This window comes from Pteropus alecto, unplaced genomic scaffold (assembly GCF_000325575.1).
Source record: "Pteropus alecto unplaced genomic scaffold, ASM32557v1 scaffold112, whole genome shotgun sequence".
NCBI classification, from domain to species: Eukaryota; Metazoa; Chordata; class Mammalia; order Chiroptera; family Pteropodidae; genus Pteropus; species Pteropus alecto.
Window position 1 is genome coordinate 1,270,503 of NW_006433133.1, and position 12,552 is coordinate 1,283,054.

The following is a 12,552-nucleotide window of genomic DNA, read 5'->3' on the forward strand; positions in this document are numbered from 1 at the left end:
TCTGGAAGTAATAATCATATAAGAGGTAGTTCAATCTCATAAGAAGAGATGAAAATGTTCTGTGTTCTAGGTGCATGATCTGAGGAGCTTTTTTGTTGTTTTCGTTTTCGTTTTGTTTTGTTTTGTTGTTTTTTTTTTGTTTTGTTTGTTGTTGTTGTTTTTTTAATGTGTGGTCTTCACACATTTTATATCAGAAATACCCAGGGTGCTTCATAAAAATGCTGCATGCAATCATACTGAAACATCTTTAGAAATGAGACCCGAATTTCTATGTTTTGAAAAATATATATTTTTTAGCATACTAAATGTTAAAACTACTGGTTTATAGTAAAAAGCAAAGATAATCAGGAATAGAATCACAGTTTATTAGCCAGCCTCCAAATTGGCCTATCTCCCAGTATATACACCCTTGTATAGTTCCTTCCTTTATTGAACACAAACTCTATGCTAGGCTCTGTTCTAGATATTGAAATATAGTGATAAACAACAACAACAAAACTATGGAATGGTGTGGATAAGGAGTAGAATTAAATTAAATTAATTTGCCAATTAAAATATGGCAAAAGTGGTAGTACATAGTATATTGCTTCCTATATTAGTTGTAAAATAACTAATATAAAATAACTATGGGATTCCATATTGGGGGTTCTCTATTATCATGAGCTCTGGAAGAAGTTACCTGAGGACACTCAGGCAATATATAGTGAGACTCACTTAGTGGGTAACTGAGGCTTCTAGCCAAAAACCTTTGAAGAACTGAAGTCTGCCAATAACTGTATAATGAGCAAATGAGCTTAATAGGATATCTCACAGACCCAGTCAAGACTTCTGATAACTGCAGCCCTAGCTGCCATCTAGAGAGCAATCTCATGATATATCCTGGACAATAACCATGAGTCTAAGCCACTCTTTTTTCCTTAAACTTACTAAGTTTTGAGATAATTTTTTATGCAACAATACATGTGATAAATTTCACATGAAAACCACAAGACAGGATTCAGATTCATTAACTGAAGTTTTAAGAAACATATAAAGGCTTTTTTCTCCTTATTCAATTAATAGTGATATATTGATAAAACAGCTCATACATATTTATTGTCTGTTTTCTCCATTAGAATTAAAGTGATCAAGTCATTCCAGGTTTAGCACTAAAATTTTAAAAGTTTTAGTACTGAAAATTTCATATACCAGGAAGTCCTTTTTTCATATTTAAATTAGGACTGTAGGTCACCCTAATTAGAGTGAACCAAGAAGTCACAGACATTTTTGTTGTTGTTGTTTATCACTATATTTCAGTATCTAGAACAGAACCTAGCATAGAGTTTGTGTTCAATAAATATGTTTAATGAAGGAATTAGTGAAATAACACTGTATTATTTTTTTTGGTGATCATCCCCCTACAATGGTACATTGTAGAGTTAAGTCTGGATTGGAGGGAAAGGCAGTAGAGGATTGCTAATCATGGGATTAAAACCAATTAAAGCCGATCCTTAATTTAGTTTTCCACTTTGATCAGTCAGGGGATTATAGGTCGTGGTACAAAGATTTTATTTTATTCTACCTGTAACGAGACGTTATTGGAGGGTTCAAAAGCAGGAGATTGGGATAATTTATGTTTTTAAAAAGATTTATCTAGATACTCTGTGAAAATGAATTCTCATGGGACAAGACTATTGATTAGCTTAGCATTATTCTAGACATTTTGGAATATTTAGAAGTACACAAGCACAATATAGTTGGAACACAGAATTAGTTAATATAAAATAGTTATCAATAGAAGATAAGTATACAGTCATGCTGTATTAGTGGTGAACACTGTTCATGTTATTTAAAAGAAGGAAGCTGTTATAATTAATATTTTCAGGAAAAGCTTCAATGGAAGTGGTGAGAATTGAGTTGATGGAAGATAGGTAAGTATAACAGAGAAGGACAGTATTCCTGGCAAAAGAAGTCACAGATGGGATAATAGTAGTATGTCTGTGGTAAAGGAATTAGATTAAACTGATTAAGCCTGAGGATTCCTTTTAGTGAGAGGTGGGCTATTGAATAGTTAAGCCAGACCTAGTTTACATTGGGATAATGTAGATTATTTAGGGGCTTGAGGTGGAAAAAGAGGGTTGCCACTCTTTGTTTCTGTTATTGATGTGATGGAGTATGTTTAAATTAAAGGTGATATGGAGTTGAGGACACTAAATAAATAAGAAGAGCTAAATCTTCCCTCTTGCTACTAATATTGTGATACTTATCAAGCTCACTGATACACCTCAGTAGATCTTAAGGGTAAGATGTGGGCTGGAGATAACTGTAAGTTGATACAAATACTCGAGAGATCTTGGGGCAGAACAGAGAGCAGAGGAAGGAATTCAGCTATGAGCAACCCCACAGGAGAGGGCTAGATTTGAATACTTAAGTTAAGTATTCAAGGCTCTGACATTTCTAGGAAGGTATTTATGACTTGTTATTCAACTTAAAATTTACAGTAAAAAAAAATCTATCAGCGAGCTTGCCAACTACTTATAATTTATCATTTCATAATGAGGTTCAAATGCTAACTTTAAATGAAAAAAATAATGGCTAATAATATATTTTAAAAATTCACCAGCAGGACTATCTTTTTTAGTGTAAAAGGTCAAGATTATTTAAAGAGAATAACAATTTTATTATGAGCAATCATTCTCCTTTTATTTAGTAATTTTCCAATAGAAAAAAATGACTCAAGATCAATCATTTTTCTATCTAATATGCTGATTCATGGGCAAGTTCAGAGCAATTTTTATTTAAATTGTAAATATGATCATTTGACTCTTCAATTTTAAAATAAAAATCAGAATAAACCCTCGTATATATAGGCAAAAGAACCAAAAACATACAATGGAGAAAGAAAAGTGTCTTCGATAAATACTGCTGGGAAAATTGAAAATCCACATGCAAAAGAATGAAACTAGATTGCTCTCTGTCACGATACATGAAAATTAACTCAAAATGGATCGAAGACCTGAAATAATATCGCATAAAAGAAAACATAGGTACTAAACTCATGGACCTTGAATTTAGAGAGGATTTTATGAATTTGACCTCAAAGGTACGGGCAAGAAAAGCAAAAATAAATGAATGGGACTATATCAAACTAAAAAGCTTATGCACAGCAAAACAAACAAACAAACAAAAAAAAACTATCAACAAGTCAAAGAGGACACCAATCAAATGGGAAAATATATTTGCAAATCATACCTCCAATAAGGGCGTAATATCCAAAATATATAAAGAACTTATAAAACTCAACAATAATAATAAAAAAAATCTAATTAAAAATTAGGTAGAGGACCTGAACAGATACTTCTCCCAAATATGACCAACAAATGACCAACAAACATATGAAAAGATGCTCAACTTCACTAGTCATTAGAGAAATGCAAATCAAAACCACAATGAGATACTGTCTCATACCTGTTAAAATGCCTATTTTCAACAGGACAAGTAATAACAAGTGTTGAATAGGTTGTGGGAGGAAAGGAATGTACTGCTGGTGGGAATATAAATTGGTATAGCCACTACAGAAAATCTCCATATGGAGGTTCCTCAAAAAACTAAGAATAGAATTACCATATGACCCAGCAATTCTTCTTCTGGGTATTTATCCGAAAAACTTAAACATTTATCTGCAAAGATATATGCACCCTGGTGTTCATAGCAGCATTACATAGTAACCGAGATGTGGAAACAACAGAAGCGTTCATAGATAGATGATTGTATAAAGAAGATGTGGTACATATATACAATAGAATACTACTCAGCCATAAGAAAAGATGAGGGGAGACCGGTCAAGATGGCGTAAAAGATAGAGGTTGTATATGCCTCCTCTTGCAACCACACCATATTTATAATGGAACTAAAGAGCAACCAGCACATGGAGTCACCTGAGGTCTTGCTGAAGAAAAGCCCTACAAAGAAGGACAAAAAGAAGTGGTCAACTCAAACTGGTAGGAAGAGCGAAGACATGAAACCACCTAGTCCCATAATCATGTGTGGTGGTTGAGAACCGGGAGGGTTATTTTGGCTTCAGAGCCCCTCCCCCATGTGAGGAATGAGGAGTTTTGGCTCCACGCTGGGTTCCACAGCCCAGGGTTCCTGTGCCAGGAAGAGAAGTCCCCGCAAACTCTGGCTGTGAAAGCCAAAGGAAGTTGTGGCTAAGTGAGACAGAGTGCTTCAGAAGTTGCAGAGTTTCCTCTTAAAAGGACTATGCCCAGACTCACTCGCTCCAAGCACTAGTCCTAGGGCAGCTGCTCAAGGAGTTCCAGGGATATACAGGAAGACACTGAGTTGTCAGGCTTCAGGGCGAGAGCTGGAGGGACAGCTTTCCCTCAGACAGAAGTGCTAGAAGTACCCATCGGTCCTTGATTGAGCTCATCTCTCTCTCAGTGCAAATGCACCTTATCTGAGTTTCCATCAACCTGGATAACACAAGTTGCTCCACTCAGGTGATTCCCAAAGAGTCTGCCTCTCCAAACTTATGGGCCCACTCAAGCCACTTTCATAGGTTTATTCCATACAAATGTTCTGTCATGGGTCTTGCTGTGGACTTTCCTAAAATTGCTCGAAGGCTCACAATATGCTATGAGGAGGCATCTGGTCTTGGCATGCCCTGTACATCTTGCTAAGCAACCCTAAGCTCTGCACTAGTGGCGGCTGGTCTCTGTTTCTGGCTTGGTCTCTCAAGGCACCTACAAGCTCAGCATGAGTGGAAGCCATTGGTAGATTGCTTTTTGATTCTTACCAGGTGGTCCCAGAAGTGCATAAGCTGCAGCTGAACTTGGCCTGCAACTGGACCACTGCCAGGACTGTGCCACTGAGCCCTATAGACACCTACTACATAAGGCCAATCTACTAAGACTGGAAGACTTAGGAGTCATACCTAATACATAGAAACAGATACAGGGAGGTAGCCAAAATGAGGAGACAAGGAAACATGTCCCACATGAAAGAATAGAACAAAGCTCCAGAAAAAGAACTCAACAAAATGAAGACAAGAAATCTACCAGAGGCAGAGCTCAAAACACTGGTTATAAGAATGTTCAATTAACTTAGAGGAAAAGTAGATGAATTCAGTGAGAACTTTAACAAAAAGGTAAAAAAAAAAACAAAAAACAAAAATGGAGATAGAAAACATGAAAGAGAATCAGTCAAAAATAAAGAATATAATATTTGAGATGAAGAATATATTAGAGGGAGTCAACAGAGTGAATGAAGAAGAGGATTGAATAACTGATATAGAGGATAAGATGACGGAGGACACCCAATCAGAACAACAAGAAGGAAAAAAATACAAAAAAAAAATGAAGATAGTTTAAGGAGCCTCTATGATAATGTCAAACATAACAACATTGATATCATAGGGGTACCAGAAGGAGAAGAGAGAGAGCAAGAAATTGAAAACCTATTTGAAGAAATAATGATAGAAAATATCCCTAAACTGATAAAGGAAATAGACATACCACCTCGGGAAGTTCAGAGAGTTCCAAACAAGATGAACTCAAAGAGGCCCACACCAAGACAAAATATCATTAAAATGCCAAAGGTTAAATGAAAAAAAAAAAATTCTTAAAAGTAGGAAGAGAAAGCAATTAGTTACCTACAAGGGAGCTCCCATAAGACTGTTAGCCGATTTCTCAACAGAAAATTTGCAGGCCAGAAGAGACTGGCACAAAATATTCAAAATGATAAAAACCCAGGACCAATAAATTACTTTACCCAGCAAAGCTATCATTTAGAATAGAAGGACAGATAACAAGCTTTCCAGACAAGAAAGAGCTAAAGGAGTTCATCAATAACAAGCAAGTATTAAAGGAAATGTTGTACTTCTTTAAGAAGAAAAAAACATATATCGAAAATATGAATTAATAATGGCAATAACTACATATCAACAAGTACCTCAAATGAAAAAGAATTAAATTCTCCAAACAAAAGATAGAGTGACTGAATGGATAAGAAAACAAGACCCTTTCACTGGTTACCTACAAGAGACACTTCAGATCAAAAGACACATACCAAAGGAAAATAAAAAGGTAGAAAAAATATTTCATGATTTCTGGAGGGTATTGGGCAGAGTGGAGTAAGTCAGATAGAGAAGGGGTCCCTAACCTCTGGGCCGTGGACTGGTACCGGTCTGTGGCCTGTTAGGAACCAGGCCACACAGCAGGAGGTGAGAGGCAAGTGAGCGAGCAAAGCTTCATCTGTATTTGCAGCTGCGCCCCAAGGCTAGCATCACTGCCTCAACTCCGCCTCAGATCATCAAGCATAAGATTCTCATAGGAACACTGCTCTCTGGTGCAAAAACAGTTGGAGACCGCTGAGATAAAGACAAATGCTATATGATTTCATGTACATGTGGAATAAAAAAAAAAATCAAACAAACAAACAAAAAAACAAGAAAAAACAGAAGCAAACACTTAGGTACAGAGAACATTTTGAGGGTTACCAGATGGGAGGGGATTTCGGGAGGTTGGTGCAAATGAAGAAAAATAAGGGAAGGGATTAAGAAGTACAAATAGGTACTTAGGAAAATAGTCGTGGAAATATAAAGTATAGCATAAAGAATATAGTCAATGTAATCACTATGTACGGTGTCAGAGAGGTACTAGATTTACTGGGGTGATCACTTTGTAAGTTATATAAATATCTAATCACTATTTTGTACACCTGAAGCTAATATAATATTGTATGCCAGCTACAACTGAAAAGTCAAAAAAAATCTTTAAAAAGTTATTACTTCAATATACTATAGATTATCAAAATATATTTGTATAATTTAAAACATTTTTATCAATTTTTTGTGAGTCCATTTTATTTGTACAATTCTGTTGTAAAATAGAAAGAATGTAGGGCCCTGCCTATGAAAAAGCCATGAAATAATTTGTGAGAAGATGATTCATTTAAAAATGTAAGGACTTGTTTTTAAATTCTATGACACTTGTCATATTTTCAAGAAACTAATTTAAAAATATTAAAAGGCTAAAACTTGCTACATTCAAACATCAACAAATATCTTAGAGGTATCGATAATAGAAAAATTTTGTAATTAATAATATTATTGAAATATATGGCACCCCCCAAAATCAGAGACTTTCTTAAAGTGTTCACCTTTCTTACTTCTTGGGATGCTACTGAATTACCCTTGTAAATTGGTTGTGATCTTCTATATGGTTCTTCTACTTTGTCTTTTATATTTTTCTTTTATTAATTTAACTAAAACTTTTTTTTTTTAATTTAAGACATTACCAGTCAGTGTCTGGCAAACATTTTTCCTTCCCTCTATATTTAATTGTCATCATATTTTTACTCTTGGCTTACTTATAATATGGATAAAGCTTGCACGTTTTTTAAATTACCTACCATAAGATTTAATATGAATCTTAAAGAAAAAATTCAACCAACCAATAACTACCAACCCTTGATCTGAACACATATGAGACATAAAATTAGTGAGTACTTATTAAGTATTAATTTTGGACATTCAGCACATGATGACAAAGGCATAGTTGGAACCTGGCTAGATCTATTATTTCCCAGCAGCTCATCATGTCCTGGACTGCTTTTTTTGACTTTCCGTACAGTCAAATCTTCCTGTCATATTTCCTGTTACCTATGAACCTCAACTGCCATGTTTGAAAGTAACATCAGGACTAATTCATTTCAGGGTGTAAATGGTGGGAGTGACTTAATATGTTAACTTTCATCTTAACAAGAATTTTTAGAGACCCTGTAATTGATACAGAGGATACGATCCCAATGGCACCCTTAGACAGATTGTGGAAAGAGAATAAGGATAGATTGATACACTTGGTAATATTGCTAATCTATTTTTATGGAAATCTCACCCAACCAATATTTTGTAAAAAAAAAAAAAAGTCAATCACATAAAAACCTCTACATTAATTGAAGTGTAAACTAGAAATAAGAAAATAAGAATTGACTGTAATAAGCGATAGCAGATTATATGTTTTTTTTAATATACTCAGTAGCACATGCTTAATCCCTACATGATGGATCACTATTAATGTATCTCTACTGGCTCATTCAAGAAACATAATGTGAACCAGGCACAAATAAGGAACAACATCAGAAAATAGTTAATTCATTAGTTTAAAGATTACACTATTCTAATAAAGACATTCACAATTATAGTGGATTCCACAGTAGTATCCACAATGCCAGATATAAGTTAATTTTTCTCTCAATTTCAGAATGAGTGGACAGATAGGAGAAAAACTTTCCTTCCATCTTATTACTCCATCCTCTCTTAGGGTGTTATTCTTGTCCACAGTTTCAAATTAGCCTTTGAGAAGGATAAAAATTAAAATTCAGATAAATCAACTTATCTTTTAGGTGAAAATGACTTAGATCTTGCATATAATACTTATAACCACATTCCATTTGACTGAATTTAGGCATATGGTTACACCCAGCTGCAAAAGAAGGTAGGAAATGTAGATTCTAGCTGAGTATGTGACCATTTGACCAAGAAAGGGAGAATGGATTTTGTTCTAGAATGGAGTGTTCTTCCATTCCATTCTAAGATGTTTTGACTTTCCTATTGGCACTGGGGGCTACTGAAAAATTTTACACCGAGTAGTACTATGAAGAACAGATTGAAGAGGGATAATACTTTTGGAGATCATTTTGGATACTTTTGCAATAGTCCACAAATGAGATGTTATACTCCTTAACCAAGGTAGTTGCCTACATTAAAGATTTATACAAAGTTTGTACACTAAAATGCTAGGCATGGTAAAAAGTAGAAAATATAGCTACTAAATGGAGAGATGGAGTGGAACTCACTAAGTATATCCCCATTCTCCCACCCCCTGTCTCAAGGAAGAAGACTGAACGTTCTTCCCTTTGGAACAGATGTTGCTAATGACAGATGTGGTATTAATATCTCCTCCTAGACTTTTGCACAATAATGAGTTTTTATTTTCCCAAACTGCAAAAATGTTGTGAGATTAATGTAACACCAACTTTGTCACACCTGGTATTAGAGGTAGAACATTAAAATATACATTTCCACAAATTTCACATGTGGTTATTAACACTCAAGTTGAGAAACACTATTAAATACTGAATATGTGGAGATTAGTTATAACAACAGGCATCAATTTATTTACAACATACTCTTGAAACAAATTTTATAGGTTAAAGAACCAAAGGTAGAACAAAACTCTGCAATTAGTAACAAGAATGTTGAAGAGCACCTTGACTTAGGATCCTTAGAATTTAAGATAACAATATTTAGATCTGCATAATACGTGATACTAATATTGAAAACTAATGTTAATTATAACTATATTCCATATAATTCTTATTAATTAATTAATTAGAACCTTTTTGTAGTTTCAACATGGACTCAAAATTTTTTTATTGACTCAAACTATCAATTGCCTTTCCCTGCCTTGTCTCACCTTACCCAAACCTTCTGTACCCTATTCTACTCTATCCTATTTAGCCTTTCTATTTTCTGTCAGGTATGATTGTGCTCTATCATAAACCACTTTACACTTACTTTTACAATGGACTTATTCTACTTTATCCCACCCAGAACTAAATAAATTATATTTTCAACCCTATCCTAGCCAATTCTCTGCCGTTTCCCACCTGCTTTATGCTAGGTCACCCTGACATACTTTGGCATGCCCTCTTTTATCCGGTATTGTTTTGGATTGCTCAGCTCTTCCTTGGCCTAGGCTTCTCTACCATACCTTACCTTTCCCTTATTATTTTTCTTTTCTTTTTGTTATTTATTTCCACTTTAGTCATTATTATTTCTTTATTTAGCTTACTTTGTATTTAGTTTGCTCTTTTTTTCTTTTCCTGGTTTCTTAAAGGTAAAGTTTAAGATACTGATTTTGATCTTTCTTTTTTAATACAGTAATTTACAGCAATAATTTTAGCTATAATCACTGCTTACTTTTCATCCCTTTAAGATTTAATATGCTTTTTTTTTATTTCAAAGTATTTTTCTAAGTTATTTTGTGATTTCTTCTTTGACCCATTGGTTATATAAGGAGTGGTATTTAGTTTCCATAGATTTCAGAATTTTCTAAATCTCCTTTTGTTATTTATTTCACATTTCATTACACTGTGGTGAAAGAACATGCTTTATGTGATTTCACTTCTTTTATATTTACTGTGACTTTTTTTGTCACCTAACATGTAGTCGATTTGGGAGAACATGTTCTCAAGTTTGTATTAATTTTCTGTTGCTGCTGTAACAAATGACCACAAATGTAAGTGCTTAAAATAGCCCTTTTTCACATTACATTTCCATAGGTCAGAAGTAAAGTAGGTCTCATTGGACTAAACTCAAGATGTTTACATAACTATGTTTCTTCAAGGATTTAGGAGAGGACCTGTTTCTTTGACTTTTCAGTTTCTAGAAACTGCATTCTTTTTTGGTTTATGCCTCCTGTATCTTCAAAGCCAGAAATTATCATTGGATTCTTTATTAAATCATATGACTTTGACATTTTTTTTCCCCTCAGATTGGATATTCTCAATTGAACCATCTTAAGTTTGCTGATTCTTTCTTGTGATTCCTCATATCTACTATTGAGTCTCTCTAGTGAATTTTTCATTTCAGTAACTTCAGAATTACTATTTGGTTTCTTTAAAAAATACTTTATATCTCTTTTTTATATTCTGTATTTGATGACATCACTCATATTTTCTTTAGTTCTTTAGGCATAATTTCCTTTAGTTCTTTGAACATATTATAAAAAACAGCAGTTTAAATGTTTTGGTTAGTAATTCCAGTGTCAAAGCATCCTCAGGGACAGGTCCTATTAACTGCTTCTTTTCCTGTGTATCAACTATACTTTCTTATTTCTTCGAATGTGTTGCAATTTTTATTAAAACCTGGACATTTTAGATAATATTATGTGGAAAATCTTAAAATCATATTCCTCTCCACATCCTTGCCAGCATTTAGTGTTGTCAGTGTTCTGGGTTTTGGCCATTCTAATAAGTGTGTGATGTTAACTTATTTTTATTTTATTTTTTTAGCAGAGTTTCTAAACTAATTCAATAAAGTCTGTATTCTTTGTCATGTGTGACCACTGATATCTCTGTTCATGTTGCTCACTGGGCAGTTAATAATTATATAAATATTTCCTTAGATACCCACAGCCAATAAATCTCCCTGTCTTTGCAGAAGAGCTCTGTGTGTATAGTATATTAAGGCATGTCTTAAACAATTAGCCAGACAGTTTACACCTTCATCTCAGCTTTGATTTTCTGCTTGCTTAAAACCTCTTGGTTATTGAGAGGTGAGAGTTCAGGGCCTTTTTAGATGTTTTCTGAGTATGTGAACACTACTAGGTACATGCACACAGTACTATGTATGCATATGGCCTCTGGATGAAAAAGAAGGTAATGAAAAAAAATAAAGATTGGATGAAAACATTTTAGACAGCACTGTGGTTCTAAGAGAATTCTGCAAGGTCATTGAGGAGTCTTTGAGCCAAAATTCCCCATCAGATCAGTCATGCATGTCTCAGAAATTGACCTGTTTTAATATCTCAGTTGCGTTTACAAGGAGCAGCCAGTAAGAAGAGTAGACTCTGACAGAGCAAGCTCAGTGATGGATTTCAAAGTGCTGCAGCTGGGCCACAGGTCAATTACACTCCTTCTCATCAGAGATATGAGAAGCACATTTTCATGCCATTATGCACGGCAACATAAATTTCTTTATATACTTGTAGATTAATTTGGCGATAATTTTAAAATTTGTAGTGTGTGTTCCCTTTTACATAGATAGATAGTAATTCTATCTCTAGGAATATATCCTGTAGAAATATACATCCAAGTATGTATGATATATGCAAAGTAATTGTTGAAATATGCAAAGATATTGTTGAAATATCTTGATTAACATAAAGAGGAATTCATAAAAATGAAAGAAAACCAAGTAAAGGTAATTAAATCCTTTATCTTCCTGAAAATAAGCTGATTTTTTAGCTCTGAAATTTTATCTTATAGAAGAGATCCTTATAAATTATCTCTCCTAGGACAAAATCCTTCTCAATTACTTTATTTTGAGTAACTACTCAGGGAAGTTGCATCAGTCTAAAATAACCCCAATTAATGCTAGTTTTGGATGTTAATAGAAATTACCAGTCAGAACTGGTAAAAAAAAAAGATGGAGACAAAAATATTAATACTAAATTTAAAATTATTTTCTGTGGAGAGGGGAGATGACTTCTCAGTTGCAGATTTTGGATGTCATTGTATATAAGCCTTTTAAAGACTACTTTAAAGGAAATATATAAGTGGTTATATCACAGAAATGATGAATAACAGATACATATTTATGACTTATAATTCAACATCAAAAATGTTTTCTCTAAAATATCTTAGGTGGAAGTGAATATGTTGTGTTCTGGAAAACTGTGTTAGGTCACTAAAGAGTAAATTTTAGTGATGGTAACAAATGATATTAAATTTGCCAGTAGAGTATGAATGAAATTGTTTCATGAAGCATGAAAGGAGAATATAGCATTT